Source organism: Lepidothrix coronata, unplaced genomic scaffold (genome assembly GCF_001604755.1).
Source record: "Lepidothrix coronata isolate B3197 unplaced genomic scaffold, Lepidothrix_coronata-1.0 Scaffold48, whole genome shotgun sequence".
In the NCBI taxonomy this organism is placed as follows: Eukaryota; Metazoa; Chordata; class Aves; order Passeriformes; family Pipridae; genus Lepidothrix; species Lepidothrix coronata.
Genome location: NW_016690228.1, coordinates 934,730 through 952,791, shown reverse-complemented (window position 1 = coordinate 952,791; position 18,062 = coordinate 934,730). Strand labels below are relative to the sequence as shown.

General features: G+C 40.1%; 1 protein-coding gene across 3 annotated transcripts in view; it reads left to right on the top strand.

The window, feature by feature from the left end:
• TSC22D1 (TSC22 domain family member 1) overlaps positions 1 to 18,062 on the top strand; it is a 98,419-nt gene that overhangs the window by 57,049 nt on the left and 23,308 nt on the right. The window contains exon 1 of one of the 3 annotated variants that reach the window (XM_017815065.1): positions 12,366 to 12,389. The exons of the other annotated variants lie outside the window; for them this stretch is intronic. The gene's annotated coding sequence lies outside the window, so the exon portion shown is untranslated. Of the gene's footprint in view, positions 1 to 12,365; positions 12,390 to 18,062 lie in introns of those variants that run through there. 3 annotated transcript variants of the gene reach the window in all.

Genomic DNA, 18,062 nt, shown 5'->3' with positions numbered 1-18,062 from the left:
ATTGTAAATTGTGTCATTGGGATCAAATAGTTTGGAAACACCAAGATTTTGATTCAAATAAAAGCAAAGCTTGCTTTTCAATGCAAATGGAAACGGAAAGGGACCTGTAAGAGCGCCCCATGTACTGGTAGAGCAGAACACAATTAGGCTTACTGGAGAAGGCAGTATATGGGGAAGCAGTGGAAGAGGGTGGATTTTCACTTGTAACATAAGAAAACCAGCCCTGATTCCTCTTTGTCTGTTCCTCTTCCATTTTCTGACTAATGCTTTTTCTTTTGACTTGTTCTTTTTTCTGTACATGAACAGATTTGTGTCTTTGCAGCTGCTGTAACTGCTAGGTGAGGAAGGATGAGTTCCCTCCCTCACCTCCTAGGCATAAAATGGTACTTACAAATTCTGGATAATGTCTTCAGTTTTGCTGCTTCTGCCTTGTGGAGCTGCTGTCTAATTAAAACTTCAGTTTCCCTGTCATCTCCCATACAATCCAAACCTCCCTTATTTTTTAATCTCTTTACAGTTCAAATCTTTTAAATACTAGTGGTGAATGAGTTTTTTTTGTCATCCAGTGATTTGATGATTTATTAAAAGTTTAAATCTATAGAGTGTTAGGTGTGTAATTCGGTGAACTGTGAAGTAAAAGGTTTCAGAGTCGTTTGTTTGCTGATAGACAGTGCTATGCAAATACTGTATCGTAGATCATGCAGTTGCTTAGCAATAACATTAACAGTCATGAGTGTTTATAAAGCAAATATAATATGATATGGTCAACAAGGTACGTGGTGCTTTTTGTATTACTTAAGTGTCCTGATAACTGTTGGAAAACGTTTATTAGAGCTTGCTTACACATGAGCAAGCACCTGACACTTAAGAGCAACAACTTGAGTCAGTAAATCTGATAAATGATATGCCTTTTTTAATCTAAAACCCCACAACTTAAAACAAGTGGTGAGCATGATGATTTTTCCAAACACACTAGCTTTGAACTTTGAAATGTTATTTTCATGGCTTTGATAAATACTCTTAGAATGGCTTTGGATGTTCAGCCTGGAAATATTAAGGTGATAGGTTATGTGATTTAAAAGGCTTGTCTCCATGTGCACAGCAAAGCCCTGAGGCACAGCAGCAGGCGGGGGAATGCTGGTAACCTTGTCAGAGAAATAAGCCCCCTGACCTGGCTCTTGCCAGGGCTGTCACTGGAGATCATCAGCCCTCAGGAATCTGGGTGACACTTGAGTAAATGGAGGTCAGCTTGCAGACTGGGAAGGGGGTAGACACAGGTAAGAATGTTTTGTGATTGTACATGGCTCAGAATGGGATGCTTAGGGGAGGGAGCAAGGCTGATGAAAGAAAGGATGACAGTGATTTTGTGGGGAATGAATAACCATGGGAAAAATAGAGGAGCAAAAGGATAAAGTGAGCTGGCTGTGTGTAAGCAGGTGGCTGGTCAGTATGTTTGTCTGGCCATGCCCTGTTCTCACCAGCACAGTCTCATTAAACTCTAATTGTTTAAGGGTAAGGGGCTTCATACTGTGTGTGCCTGTGGGGGTCTCAGTGCCAGCAGCTCGAGTCTGACCGTGGGTCACGAGGGCCCGTGTGCTGGGTCGGGTGAGGGTGTGCGTGCCGGAGTGTGGTTGCTGAGGACTGTGCAGCAGGACTAGCCAGGCAGTAAGAGACTCGGGAATGGCTATGAAGTCCCGGGAGAACATGTGTGCATGTACATGAGACAACTGGTGGAGCTGGCGAGGGGGGGAGTCCAGGCCAAGTTCTATGGAGACTCTGGGATCTGGCCAAGCCCCCCATTTGTGCACGTTTGTGCATGAAGTAACCAAAGGCCTACAGCTCTGGGGACCAGCTGGGTAGACAGTCCAAGGCCAGATTCTAGGATCTGTAGTCAGTGTCTGCATGTTTGTGAGGGGGTCTGAGTACCAGAATGTGGAGTGGGGCCTCAGGGGCTTGTGTGCCGTGTGCTGGCAGCTGGGCAGACTGAGGGTGAGGGGATAGCTGTTAGGGAAACCGAGAGCAAGCCCAAGGCCAGTTACAGGGGCTGGTTATATTCTCTGTGTGTGTGTGTGTGTGTGTGTGTGTGTGCGCGCGCACATGTGTACATGTTCTCCTAATGGACTTTTACCCTGACCAGAAAGGAACCAGGAGGAGGATGTTGGTGCTGCCTGTGTTTACCAAAGTGCTGAGTTTGCACTGACCTCTGTGGCCAGATGTGTGTGTGCGCTGTGCATGTGTTTTTGTGTGTGCCTATGGGGGAATGTGTGCTCAGCCTTGCTACTGGACTGGACCTTAGGACAGGGAGTTGGAGCTGTAGCACCTCTGTTGGGCTGCTGGATTTGGCAGCTACTAATAAAGGGATATAGGTCTGAGAAGAGATGCTGAGGCTCTTTGAAAAATCTTTCCTTACTAAAACTCAAACTGAACATCTGAGGTCATCTACTTCAGGAGATACTGATTCCAGTTTTCAAATGTCCTGTGCTGATGAAATGCATAAGAGAAATTGCAGTATAAGGGAAAATAATTACAGTGTAAAGACTTACAGGTACTGGGGCTTACAGAAAGTCAGAAGTCTGAGATTACACCATTTATAACTAACTTTGAACATATATAACTTAGAAGATGAAACTTGATTTAAAATACAACTTCTAAGTAGGCATATGGTGTAGGGCAACAACATTGTTCCCCCTCTAGACCTCTACTAAGTGGATTTTCAGACTGTTAATTAAATCTTTTTGGTAGCATATTGTAATTTATTTATTATTGTTGAACTTTGTTTTGAGAAAATTTAGGCAAATTCAGGGTCCTAGGTCTGACCTTGAAGCCTTTTCCACACATGTGTACCCTAAAGCAAAATGCATACAAGCAGCATGTAATTAAGTTCCTGGGATAGTTCTCTCTTTTGATTTAGTGGAGGTTGCAAATTATATTAAGCCTGTAATAAGTTTGTCTATAATGACGTAAAAAAATTCATCTGAATAAAAGCCATCATTCATAAAACCTTCTAGATACTTGAACTGTTATTTAGTAATACTGTCTAAACTTATGTAAGTTGACAGTTTTTTAAAAAAATACTTTGAATTCTCTCAGCCACATATTTGGCTGGAGGAAATAGCTACCAGTCAAAAAAAATCAAAACAGCCCTAATGCAAAAAAAACCCAGGAAAAGTGGAAAGATACTTAAAGCAATTCTGTGAATAAATGTTTGATGCTCTTGTACTCTATGGAGCTTCAGATACTTCACTGCGAGGCTGTTTCAAAATGTCACAGGCAGTGTGTAAATAGGGTGCTAGTATATTCAGCCATATTCATGTACCCAGTACAGATAAACTTGTCACTTTTTTAATTTATTTTGTTTTTAATATGAGGTCAGACCTCTGAAGAAGCTCATATTAGGCATTTGGCATCATTCTAAGGTCTCATCTGTTTTAAAGCAACTGATGTAGGGGAAAAATGAGGAATGGTTTGCTTCATGTGTACATACTGCTAAAAAATCAGAATGACTTGTGCTATTTGGGGAATGGTATGCAGCCTAGTAGCAGAAGACTGATGTAACACAGTAGAAAAGAGAGTTAAAGGTCTCTGATATCTTAATGTGGAATAAGTTAATGCAATATATAAAAACTAAGGGGGTTACTGAATCTGGAAAGAATGATTTAATTTAAGATATGTAGGTTGGAATGCCTGCCTCACAAAGATGGAAGGAAGCATCCTCTGCTGAACTTAAGATAAAAGAATTTAGACTGAGTTTTTGAAACTAAAAGTGCCTCATCTTTAGTATAAGTAAAGAAAAAAAAACACCAACAGATATTAATTTCAGCAGAGGAGTCTTTTGGAAAGAACGTGTTATGCAAACCAGGTTTCCAAGGAGTCTAGACAAAACAGACTTTAAGACCTGATATGCAAAATGATTCATGTTCTAGTGCAATTACAGGGTGGGGTGTGGGGGGGAATGTATTATCAATAAACCTAGTGTAAAGGATTATTCATCTTTGAAAAAATCTTTTTGTGAGGGTTTAGGAAGATTGACAGTCAGCCTTGTGTGGCACCAGTGTATTGGAAATAGGCTTTTTTAGTTCAGATGAACTGTAATGTTCTGGATCTGACCATTGAATATGGGTCAGATCTTTGAGAGCTGTGGGAAGGTCTGAGTTCTCAGCTACAGTGGACTGATAAAATAATTCTTGTGTCTGATTTTGGATTTTGTTTGTTTGCTGAGGATCATAATGAGCACATGTCCTTTCAGTCTTTGTAGATTCTTCCACTGTGGATACACTGAGCTTTTCATTTGTGTTTTGTTTCCTAGCTCACTTAGCAGGTGACTTCCTGAGATGTCTCCTGCTCATCATTGGCAATTGAATATTGTGGCTCCATTATAGGATTACATCTTTGATTCAGAAGTCATTAGCTTCATCCTCTTTGACCACTAAATATGGAAATAAATGTTTTCCATTTTATGCTCTGTAAGCTTCTACAAGATACAACGTGACTTCTAAAGCATGTTAGTATTTAATAATAATAAAAATGGGTAGTTCCCTTACCTGAATACTTAGATAAGGACTTTTTTTTTTTTGTCTGTGTAATGTCTGCTTACTGACTAGTCACTTTAAAATGCAAAACACTGGGGTATGGGAACAATTGTCTGCAATAATTCTGGATTCTGTTTCATGATAATATTTTCTCTTCTACTTGTTAACATAGTTGCATGCCTATTCCTGCCTTCACTGATCTTATAAAGCTATTGGTTTTTTCCTATTCTTGCTTGCCAAAAAGTCTTAAGCCAAATTAGTTGATGAAAATGTCTCTATTCTGCTGATGCTGAGTCAGAAGTGTTTATTTAAAGATGATGAATTTAGTAATCATCAAACCATGTTTAAATCATCAGGAATGCTAATTATAGATAGTCTAACCTATATTTCTGAAGTTCTTAATGACTGGAAGCCCAAATCCTTCTTGCTTAAGTTAATAAATGCATTGGTTTCAGTTGGAAATGGTGACTATAATGCACGAAAGATAAAGGTAGTAATTATCAAGATGAAAACATGAAACTTGTTTCCCACGAAATAGAGAAGAGAGAAGACGAATGAGGTTCTGTTTTTCCATGCTCTTTAGGGTAAGAAAGGAATAAAATCTTTTGAGATTCTTTTAAGCTGTATATATAATTTTGACTATTTTGTATTGATGATTTCCTGTGTTTTGGTATATTTTGAATATTATTCTGCCTTTTAAGTGTTTTTTTTTCCTTAATTCTCATGTCTTCTGTTGTCGTTTTTATTAGCTAATATTTGAGGATCATACTGTTGATTATGGCTAGCACATGTGTTTGAGAGTCAGTCTGAGAAAGAAAACAAGTCTTCCATTACAGCTTTACAATTTATTCAACACTTTATTTCCAGTAAGTATTTATAGTGCTAGTATCCATCAATAGATAGAGGGGCTTTCCATTAAAAGCTGATTCTGTGATGCAGCTGTTTTAGAGAAGAATGAAAAATTGTCTTCTGTGCATAGACAGGGAGACAATTATTGAGCTTGAGTCTAAATTGCCATAATTTAATTTTTGTCCATTACCTCTGATGAGGAAATATACAGATTGTTGTGCCTGCCCTTTTTTTAATCTGGAAATTCCATTTTCTTAATGATTGTGAAATGTAATGACATTGTAATGGTCCTGCATGCTGATGTGAAGTGGCACTATTTTACTGAAAATAGAAGCCTCTTATATTTTCAGAGACCGAAATACCATTGTTTCTGGTTTTGCTTTTAAAATGGATGGAAAACTGGGTACTACTTAGTAAGAATCTATGAAAAAAGGAAAGAAGATGAGATAATTTTAATGTCTGACTAATTTAGGTGAAGAATCTGTCCATAATTGTACATTACCTGCTTTCAGAAACTAATCACCAGTTCCAGAGAAAAGTCCTGTTTAGTTACAATCAGTTAAAAAATGATTTAGTGCAGCTTCCTAATATGGTATTGTTTGAACTTAGTGGACTCTTACATGTTATGCTAACTGGTGATAAATAAAATTAATGCAGAGTAGGCAAGTACAATTACTCTTGCTTGAGTTACTGTTAGTATGTCTGTATTCAGGGTGTTTATGAATGTTGTTTCATCAAATTTTAAATAGAAATAATGACTTTGATGGGCTCTACTAGTACAAAACAAGACATTAAGTGCTCTTTATTTTTCAAAGTGTAATGTAAAAAAAAATACATATTTCACTATAGACAAGATGGTTGTGTTTTAGAGGCTGGGAGAATTATTGCTTCTATGACTTTATTTTTTTCAGTATAAGATTACAGTGGCTTCAGGAGAAATGGTATAGATGGCATGTGAGATCAAATAATGCTAAATTTACAAAATTGATATTTCTTACAAATGCTGTGGGAAATTCTGTGCTGTTAATGAGGTTAGATTCAATAAGGCACTATTGCTGATGAAGGGCAGACTTACTCAATTGCCATGGATTACATTATATGCATTGCTAAACCTCTCCTTTCTGCACTAACCTACTCCTCCCAATTTAGTTTTATATGGAGGCATATAAAGGTAAGACTACCTTAAGATGTTTCAAGTTTCTGAAAGCTTTGGGAAAGAAATAGTTGTGACTCCCCTGAAAAGAATGTGTTTTATCAGAGGTTTTCTTTAAATCCTCTCCAAGACTCAAGCATCAAATATACACACGTTTTCTGATACCAAGTGTGAGCCTTCTCATTTAGTGCTGAGAAGAAAATAGGATTTTTATCTTGATGATGGGAAAAACCCAAGTCTCAGCACCTATTATCTAATTCTCTTCAGTGAGTTCCTGTTGTGTCAAATTACCCATGGTTTGTTGTTTTGTTTTGCTTTTTTTCTTTTTTTCTGTGACCTGAATCTCTCAAAACTTTGTGACAGCAGGGGATTGTCACCTCATTAAACTTGTGTATGGCTTCAGAGCCAGGACAGTCAGTGTTTGAGAACAAATGAGTCTGAGCATCAGAAGAATGTTTTGTGCCTGTGTAGAGTCCCAGTTCATAACTGCCAAGTTTAGGCAACTGCTTATCTTTGGGCTATTCTTAACCTCAGCAAACATGTATTGCGAACATTTCCAGCATGTCTCTAACCTTGCTGTTAGAGTTCAGTCTAGAGTACAACTTAAAAAAAACAACAGAAAAGGAAAATTCCATCATAACTTTGTGACCATCAAATTATTGGAACAGTAGAAATGTCAGTCCTTAACTGTTAGAAGCTATAGAAAGACATTTGGTGTGTTTACACTCGGCAGTCATTGCAGACAAGGGTGCTTGAGATTCAAAAAGTAACTGGCTCTTAATAGACTTCAAAAATGCTTAAAATTGTAGTTACGCAATACAGACGTTTTGAGAATAATGTTAAATGGGATGATGTAAGGTTAAGGTATGTCTCCAGTTCACTTACACAGTCTTAACATTTCATGTAACCCGCTTGCTTTGCTTTTCTCTCACATGTAGACAGAGGCCACATTGATTTCTACAGCTGTAATGTTTCTGTTCTCCTTTTCTTGCTGTATTTTGCTTTTGAATTTTAGAAGTGACTGTAGAGAGCTGTACCCACTGAGCTACCAATTAAATACATATCTTTGGGCTTTAACAAACTGCTAATGATGGCTTAATTCAGGCAACATTCATCTAAACACTTGGACTGAAACAGTGGTTCAGAGTGATAAATTTTGAAGGAAACAATCCCAAGATACGCAGATGATGAACTTTCTGGAAGTGGTCATTTAAGTATTACAGAACAGCACCAAAGCATAAAAACATGCCTATAAATCGGCATGAGTTTTTATAACACGAAGTTAAGACCAAAGTATTCTAATTTTTGCCTGCCTTTTAAATATTTTTTTTTATAATACGTATATATGTATGCACATATATGTATTACAGCTGTGGCATTTTTAAAATGGATTCTACTGGGCATTAATGTTTTGTAGCAGTCTCTTGGGGTACTCATTTAGATAGCATCTCTCTTGTCAGTTTGGATATGGCCTTCATTCAATGCTGTCTGCACCCTGGATCATGACATCGTACCTAATTACAACAGAATTATTTGTGACCATTGTTTTTAAATATGTAATTGGATCTAATTCACGTGATCTGGTAATACAGTTACTGTGAGTTCTTGAGGTTTTGGGGTGCTACAGAGCTAGAACCTAGTCGTATTACATTTCCAAGGCAAGAGAGTGGAGTTTCATCTGGGACATAAAACCTGTTGCCTTCTGCGTGACTGATGTTTTGGTTGTCTTTTCACTATTATTTTTCACTTTGATACTCTCCCTTCTCCCCCTGCCCCAGTTCAAATGTAATTTGAGCATTTATGAAAAGGTTCCATGTACTGAGTTTCTTGGTGTCTTCAGCTGCTGCCTTAATTACCCTTGCCAGCAGAAGTCTGAGAGAATGGGACTTTCCTCCTTAAAAACATCCAGGAGGGAGGAGAGTTATACTTTTTATTTTTGACATACTAAAGGTTACTGCTGTTGGAGACTTAAGATTCTGGTTTGATCTCCAGCCAGGAGTGCAGAAATCAATAGGTGAAGTAATTTTTAAAATATAGCTTAATATAAGGTATGTTCTGAGGAGTTGCCTGCTGTACTTTTCTAACTGTAGTTTTGACGAGCCATACTATTTTCCTGGTTCTCATATCCTAGAGATGTAATATTTTGGAAACTGATTGCTGGTTCTTCCAATACTCTGTTCTTTCCCTTTCTGCTGTTTCAAGAAATAACTTGTGGTGTTTTAATTGAGAGTAGGGGATCACAAATGTGTGGCCTTTGCTGATCTGATTTGCAAGGTCTATATGAAGTTTGCACCATTTTTGGTTACTGCTCTTCAGCATTCCTAAGGTCTAGTCTTTTAGATGGCATCTTCCAACTTAAGGTGGTCTGTCAGGATAGTGTTTATGAGCTTAGAGCTCTGTATGTTCTTGTTTAATTACTTCAGAAGGCAACCTGATGTAATTTTGAAGCTCGACTGTATTTAATGGAGGTTAGACTAAATGAAAGCCAAAGGACCCTTCCAGTCTAATTTTTTCTATAATTTTGTAACACCTGGATCATACTTAAGTTGTTTAGAACTCTTACATTTTAGCTACTTTTTTTGATTGCTTTTTTCTTTTTATTGGACCTGCTGTGTTATTATTTGTTCCCATATGTTGAAGGTAGAAACTTTCAATTCTCTAACTTGTAGAACCTATAGCAAAAGACATTTTGTCAATTAAGAATACTTGCCCTTCAGTATTCTTCCTGTGCATCCTGCCCAAGGTCAATTTGAAGAGATTTTTCTCATGCAGAAAACTCACTGCCTGCTTCACTTTTGTGTGAAGCACTTTCTACTTGAGAAAAAGTAAGATGATTCGGTGAAATAATTGAATAAAACATTGCTTTGATAATTAGGAGTGTAAATATGGGTTTGATCAGATAACTCGTGGAGTCTACGTGCAGTATTGAAACTTCCATAGTAGACAAAACTCCAGGTTGGCACAGTAACAAAAGATTCAGACTCTTTGTGTCAAATCCTGTTATGACAGTTGATTAAATACTAAATTTGGAAGGATAGGTTGCATAAAGTACCTGTTTTTCATTGAGTTCACAATCTTGCAGGCACATCTGTTTCTGCAAAATACTGTGTTCCAGTACATGTGTAGGTAAGCCAGCGAGGAGGAAGGTGAGGTGGAGGTGGAGGTGGAGGAGTGCAAAAAAAGTCAAGGCTTAATCCTTTTTTTTTGTGTGTGTGATTACCTTTGCCACTTCTTCAATCACTTGAGTTTCTGAGCATATGGATTTTCAGAAGTGAGTTGGAGTGATTGTTTGAGGTGAACCCAGATCTTTTTTAATGATGTCTTGTCTTACAAGCTTTCACACTGCAGGGCTAAGAAAACTAACAATTGTTTCCATTAATGCTTGACCTGGCAATGTGTATGTTCTGCCTTTTCAGAGGGAAGGCCAGCGTTACTAACAAAACAGTGCTGACATCACTTTTATACTAGTGATGCTTTTGGCAGTTGAAGAGCAAGTCTTTGCCATGTTGGCTTCTGCTCTGTTAAAACAAACAAACAAAAAAAAACAAGGAAGGGAAAAAACAAAAAACAATTCCTTCAAGTGTTTATGTGTTCATAAAAAGGAAAAACATTGAGTTGCATATTCACCCGCACTGAAAATGGTTGCACGGTGGAGTACACTCTCTTTAAACTTCACATTTTTCATAAAGAAACATTTTAAAAAACCAAACAAACATAAAGTCTGATTTTTAAGAGTATATTCTAGCAGCCAGAGGTCTTGGAAATTAAGACTCTAAAATCTTTGCGTTCTAATATGCCACCTCACTTGCATGCCCTGGGTACACACACTTGTGTGTGTTTTCTTAAGCTAGGTTCAGCAAGAGATTGTTTCTATTGGTATTCCTGGGAATAGTGGCAGGATTTGAGCGCACAGCATCTCACTGATTTAGTATTTGCTCAAAGGTAACTGCCAGCGAGCAAAGATGGACTGGGTTGGAGGTGAGAGTGCCAATGACCCTTTGGCAGCTTCAGCTAAAACAACTGTTTGGGTTGGTTTTATTTCCTGTCATATACTGCGAGGCTGGCCCAGAGGATCAGAGTCTTTTCTCAATAAAGCTGCAATGCTTGTGGGCATGTGTATGTTGAGGACTGGTTAGTGAGCTTCTACCAAAAGGAAGGAGTAAATTTAGGGGAGTTTTCAGGAAGACTAGAGGGAATCTAGTAATCCAATTAATATAATTAATATGAGGATTACTTTAGTTTGAGAAGTTACATTAGTTTTATAGTGGGAAAAAGAGTACTGTCAATGCAGTGTTTTGAAATTAATAAGAGATAATTCTCTTATACATTATGCCTCTGTGAATTGAAATTATCTTTTTTTTTTTTCTTTCTCATCAAGTGTGGTTTTTCTGGTGTGACACCAGTATCTTGCTACCTTTGGCTTTTTTGTTGATGAGAGAGGGGAGAGAGCACATTGCTTTAGCTTAACTTATTGGCAAGCATGGTGTACTGCAGCCTCTCTGCTGTGTTCTGCAGGTTACCTCTCCCAAGAAAAATATGGTGTGCTCACAGTCTGATTTAGATCAGTGTCTCTTTTTGCCTCTATTCACAAGCAGGCTCCAGCAATCAAAGCTGGGCTGGCTTCCTGTATGTGGAGCACCAGGGAGATTTGTCTGGGCTTCCCTGCACATACACAGCCTTAAATATTTACTCAGAGGGAAAAACCAACACAGGTTTTGGCCCCAAGCTCATTTTAGACCTAAAAGTAGTGAATGACTCTGAGGGATGCCCTGGGGAAAAGTCTGATGTCAGGGTTGAGAGGCACCCTGTTTTTTGGGGCAGTGAGTGACAGGAGATGCTGGTGATAACATGTCCCAGGGCAAAGGTTCCCTTTTGCACGTTTTGGTAGGACTCTGTCCCTGTGAGCTTCCCCGTGCCACATTCTTTATGCAGTGACTCTGTAGTAAAAGAAAACTACTAGGTGGGGATATATAAAGTGGTTGGAGGTGTGTGGCCCAGGCCTATGGGGATGCATAGCAGCTGGGGACAGGTGTGTCTGGCAAGTCCTGGTTTCCCATATTTGGGCTGTGCTCCACCGTCATCCAAGAACCCGCTTTTCACTGTCAGTCGGCTTTTATCTGCTTCGATGCTCTTATTTATGTACCCAGCCTCTGTGTACAAACGAGATACTTTTGTGTCTGTGCTTGTAGCCATTATCTGTGTGAATGCAGGCTAAATCACCCTGTCGCCCCTCCGTTTTCAGGGAGATAAAACCTTTTTCTGTCGGAAGGAAGGAGAGGGACCGTGTACCACTGCACCCCGCCGTTATTCGCCTCCCGAAGTGTTCGTGTATTACCTGCGGCGGGTGTGCGCTGTCTCTCGGGAGGGATCCTCCGCGGGGCCCTGCAGCGGCCGGGCCCACAGCGCTCCCTGACGGCCGCACCGGGGCAGTGCCGCCTTCCCGCGGCTGGGCGGGCTGTCCCCGCGGCTCGGCGCCCTCGGGAGGGATCTTCCCCCGCTCTTCCCAAACTCGTACCCGTGGGGCGAGTGGGCGGGGGCGAGCATCGCCGCAGGGCACGGCGCAGCGAGGCGGCGGGAGCCGCGGGTGCCGGCGGCGTCCCCTCGGAGGGGCCGAGCGTTGCCGGAGCGGCCGGCAGGTGTCGCGGCGGAGCCACCGCCGCCTGTCCCTCCGTCCCTGCCCGGCGCTGGGAGCGGCCGCGCTGTCCTGGAATAACCGGGTCCGGTGGCGCGCGGACCTCCGGGGATCGGCCTCTGCTGCTCTGGATTTTGCCGAGTTAATGTAAACTGCGTAAATAACTCGTGTCTGCAAGTCGGAAACGCAGCTGAATCCGCATCTGACCAAGCTAACAGTAGTTAAGGTTAGTGGGAAAGCGGGTTAGGGGAAGGGACAGTGATGCCCCACAGGGATGCAGATTCTGATGGCATACGACAGGCATGAAATGGTACTCAGTAAGTTAGGCAGAGCTTTCCAGTGACCTTATATATGGATTTCCTGGGAGGATGGAGTTGATGGAAGTAACTAATTGCATTGAGGTTGCTTTTGCGTTATGTATCATAGTGACTATTTCACCTTCTTATAGGTTGATTCTGCAGAGTCCCGGTCTGGTGTTTCTTATTTAAATTTCACCTCTATTCAGCTTTCAACTTAAAAGTTGTTTCGAGGTAGACTTTTGTGGAGAAGTTGTCACCAGGGGCTTGCCTGACCTCTGCAAGGGCTAGAGGAGCCCACAGACCCCAAAAAGAGGGAAGCATCAAAAAGAAGAAAAGGCAGAAAAAGCTTCAAAGCTACCAGGGCTGGGTGATATTCAACTGAGTCTGCAGTGTCAGCAGTGTGGTGTATTGGAATAGAGTTTGTTCAGGTATGGTACTCTCAAGGCATCCTTAATTATTGTTGTGGATGAATAACTCCCAAATTGTATGAAGCTTGGAAGAAGAATAGTGAATGGTCTGTACTTGTATTTACACTTTATTTTTCTTGTTTGAGTCCTCAGCTAATAAACAAGGGAGGCTTTTCTGTCTTAGTGTGACTTTAACAGATAATTCCACATATAAGGAGCCCTCCAGGGGCAGGGTTGGTGGTGATCACGTTAAGCCTTCTGCAGTGAGACTGGAGACTTTCTGGTTATGCAAGCATTGTGTACTTTTAATTCCTGTTTTTGTGCACAGCGTGCTGTATGGGAAGTTTAAAAATCTGTGTGACGTCTCTGGTTTTCCTCAAGCATTTTATACCTGGTCAAAGGATGGCTTCTTGTTGTTGTTTTTGGGAGTTTTGTTTGGTTTGGCTTTTTGTGTTATGCATTTTTTAAAGCTGCATTGCTATTTTAGGTGCCTGTTTGTAGTGCTGATGTCAGTGGCAGCTTCCTCTTGCTCAAAGTTGGTGCAAAAGTAAAATAAAACCAGAAAAATTGTTTCATGCATTTAGAGGAATGTTTATTGCAAAAATGGATAACTTGTGGTTTATAGTTGTTGTATGGAAATTAGTGTTTTGTAGGTGGGTGAACTATTATATAATAGGGACCTTGAAGGAAAAAGCAGCCACTTAACTGTTGAAGGGAGTCTCAAATCAGCATAAGTAATCACTTGCTTTAAAACCCAAAATGTGGAATACCTTTTAATTCTGATAGAAACTTCCTTTTATGCATGAGTGGCAATTTGAGACTGAAAGTTATCTAGTTTTCTCTTAATACATGTTGGTGAGAAAATAATTGTGACAAATGCTAAAACAGTTAAGATGATAATGTTTCAGTTTCTTTTGGTACTTTTTGCTGTGCAATTGAACAAAGGTTCAGATCCTTAAAAATCATAATGCAAGTATTCTTCTTTAGAGCAATGGGAGCTGCTAGATATTGAGGACTCTTTTCGAGTTAAAATAAATGTAAAAATAGCTATAGTGGTTTTAAGGTTAGTCTGTGCAGTTTAGGATAATATGTAATGATTTTTCCTCTTTTTTTTTTCTTTACCTTGTTATTTCTGGCTTTCCTAAAGGTGTCATATTGATCTTTTTGTGTGTGCTGTGGATCTCAGCTTTCCTTACAGTGTGATGTGCTAGAAGACTCTTTTTCTGCGTTCTCTACAGAGACAGCTGTAGCTCAGATGAATTATGCATGCTTGATATCCATTGCCTTCACCCGCTACCCATCTCTACCCATCATCTTATGCTTCCCCCACGCTTGGAATGTCATTGCCAACTGCGTCTTCTGGGAACAGGGGAAAGGGGAACACCTGGCAGGTTTACTATGTGCCAGTTTACTGAACCAAAGGGAACAGTACCAGAAAGGACAGATAAAAGAATATAGGAGAGGTGGAAAAGGAGAAATGGATGGGCTCGGAAGCCAGAACGAAGCACAGGAACAGAAAAGGTGCTACTACACTTCCCTGTAAGGCTCTTAGTTTGAGTAACCTTATGAAGTCAGAATACCAGTAGGTGCTGTGCCTAATAGACTTTAGCTACTAGAATTCTCTTAGTCCACTGAATTGATTTTGGTTTTCTCTGTGTGTGTGCTTCGTTCTATGAGCTTCCTTTTTAGAGTTTGGATTATGCTGGCCACTGAAAAATCTGCTTTATACGAGGGAAAGATATTTGTAAAGGCCAGCCTTAGTTCAGGATGCTCCTTCTTCTGGGCTGCTTCTCTGATTAGTAGATGAAAGGCAGAGACCCCTGGGTGTACTGTCCTCTAGACATCTAACCTTGCCTATGCTAAAGTGAGCTTTGAGAAATACTGCTTGATATTCAATATGTGAATTATTTTCAGTAAACTTGCAAGCAGACCTCTTTTTTAACTGTGCACTTATCTTGAAGGGTGCCTTTGAATGGACCAGACACAGTTCCATCTGACAAATCCATGACTCAAGTAATACTTTTTGAATAAAATAATTGGATAATGCTGTTATCTGTGTCTATACCTCTTTGCTTCTTGGCACAAGTGATTCAGTCACTTCTTGAGTAACCCTAAAGTAACAGGTTTAATGTTAACTGTACTTGCTGTTGTGTATCTCTTAATATGTATGATAACTTTGATTATAATTTTACCTTTTTCCCCCTCTTTTCTGCTGTCCTTTCTGCCTGCCTGCTTATCTTCTTTGGAATGTTGTTCTTCATCTTCTGTTCTGATAAACTACTGACACAGGTAAATATCAGTTTATTTGTATCTGTGTTTACCGAGCATGCCCTCTACTTGGCAGTGTGCAATGAATCTTGAGTCAGACATGCCACTTAGCTGTAGACTGGGAAAGGGAAATCCTACTGCCATGATGCATTTCTTTAGAAAAGTTAATTACCCAGGAATATTTATTTCCTTATCTGCTTTTCTTATTCTTCCCTTTCCTTTAACAACAATAAAATATCCCGACAGAAAATAACAACAGAATTTCTTATTTGCTTTTTGGTGGTAGCATGTCCTGCCTGGTGTTTCTTGGAAGACTTTATGCTGATAGTGGAATTGGCACGTGTGTGTAAGGAACAGCAAAGCAGCCTAGAATGAAAAATGTTTATACATTCTCACTCTTCCCACTTTGCCAGTCGCTCTGTTCTGCCTTCACTTTTATATTATTTACATGGTGTAGCAGGTGGTAATACTTGGTTTTCCATCAGATGCAGTGTGAAGGAGAAGGCAAGAATATGTGGGCAGGATGAATTAGAGAACCTGTTAGTTGGAGCCCCTTGTAAAATACAGTAGTGGAGTATGTGTAATGGAGTGAGGGGAAAAGAATGTTATTCAACTTGTTAATTGTGTTTATGCCTTTTATTAAAACATGGGAAGTCCAGCCTCTGTCAATGGAAAGCCTGTTGCTGTGAAAGCCTGAGCTTTCACTGAGATTATAAGTAATCCAAAGATTACTTATATCTTTGGACTTAAATCAGTATGTATGTACCAGTAAAAATCACTGCAAATGTTTAATGGGATATTGAACTGTTGACTGAAGGAGAAAGTAATAAACTTTGATTTTTATTTTGTTTTTAATTTTTTTTTTTTCCAAGTTCCTTGGAAATAAGAACTCTTGGTTCTTTTAACTTGATAAACTGATATTCAGAAGCCAGAAATACAGAGAGTTTTTGGAATACATTTAGAACTCATCATCCTTACCACTTCTGGTGCATTTTTCAGTGAACAATATGAAGTGTTATCCATTACTCATCATCATCATCATGGCCAGTCTTCGCGAATGAAGATTTGGGAAAGGTCTCTGCCCACGTTTGTTACAAGCGCGCTGGTGATACAGGGCTTTGCAAATGCGGGTAAGGCCTTCGAGCCTGCGCAATGGATTTTTTAGGTGAAACACAGCGTGCACTGAACTGAGCCCACCCTTTAATCCTGAGGTTCATCTGCTGGGGCCGAGCAAGCTTGGACGGTGGCAGCGAGGTCCTCAGGATGTAGGTTCGTTTAGAGTGACCTTCTCTTAGATGGATGGCCTTACAGGACTGAACGAGCTCCATCTGCCTGGGTTTAGAGTTGTCCTTCTCTCCTATGTGTTCCGGGGCTCCCTTCTCATCTCCCACGATGGCACTGTCCACACAGGCAAAGCTCCCATTCTCTTGCTCCTTTCCGCGCCCGGGGCCAGGCTGGGCCTGCGCCGCCGCGAAGGACGTGTTCTGGGGCCAGCCTGGGTATCCATTACTAACTACAGCTGAAATGCACATAGGTCAGTAAACTGGCTTTGTGTCTGTCCGTCTGTCCTCCCTGTTCAAAATGCCTGTGCTTCAAAGAGAACCAAAAATAGCAGTGTGTTGTTTGCAGTTCACATGGGAGTGCTGCAGTCTTAAAAAATCCTCAGGCTTGTGGTGACCAAATCACGTGTGATTGTGGAAAGATGGATATAGGCTGGGTTTTTGCTTTGGATGGCGTTTAACTGACTACACTGAAGGGCAGTGGTCCTGCTGGTTAAACCAAGGGCTGCTGCTTCTGCAGTGCTCCTGGCAGGAGAACTCCGTCAGTGGCAACACTTTTCTGCATGACTGCAAGAGACAGGACAGCACATTTCAGGGCTTTATGCATCATTTTGGGATTAGTTACCCTAGCATTGTCACCATAACCCTTTCCAGAGGGGTAAGGTGAACCACATAAAGATCTTGTCTAATGTAACTGATTTATTTGTGGTACTTTATGTTAAAGCATTTCTTTAGCACACTGTATTTGGAGCATGAACAAGGAGAGAGTCATCATAGGCTGGATGGTTTTGCTCATGTACACAGAGAAGGGAGATTGAGTTTGAAACTCTTATTTTTTTCCCCTTTTTTTCTTCCAAAAGCTGTCATCATAGGACAGTAATATCATAGCATTGGGTTATCAATGGAAGTGTTGGTCTGCCAAGGGAAACTGCAGGGCTTTGGCAGCTGCTTGCTGTAGATTTAGTTTTTTAATTCTTCCCTTCCTATATTTCTCCTTCTTTTCCAGAAAAGTATGGCATTTAGAGAAATGCTCTTTCTGGTTTTTTTGATGTTGTATTAAATGTACCAAAAAATAACATCTGCTGGTACCTTTCTTTTGTGTATTTTTAGCCCGTAATTCCTTTATCCTCTTCACTCCCTCATGCAGTTCCTGACCCTTCTCTTTTTAATGCTTTGCTCTCCTTGCTGTTTGGCTTGTCCTAACTACTTATTTTTCCTGTTCCTTCCCTGCTTCCACTTGCCTTTTTATTTCTATTTTTTGCTTCTTACTCTTTTGTCTTTCTTTAGTCCACTGACGTGCTTTTCTAGTTTCCAAATCTGTAGTTTGATGGTTTTCCTATGGTTCTGTTATTTAATATTTAATTTCATTATAAATACATTTCCCAGTCTCATTAATAACAGTACATATAAAAATAATCTCTATTCCACTGAGATACACTCTTCCAAACCCTTATTTTGGTCTCTCAAATAACCTTCATACCTTTTTCACTCACCCGATTAGAGCAATTAAATTCAAGAAAGTCACTGATAATTACTGGCTCTGGAACTGAAGTCCCAATTTTTGGTTTAAGAGGGACATTTTAGCACATCTGCAATGTTGTCACATTCTGTGCTCCTGACTGATAAGAGAAGAAATGAAAATACA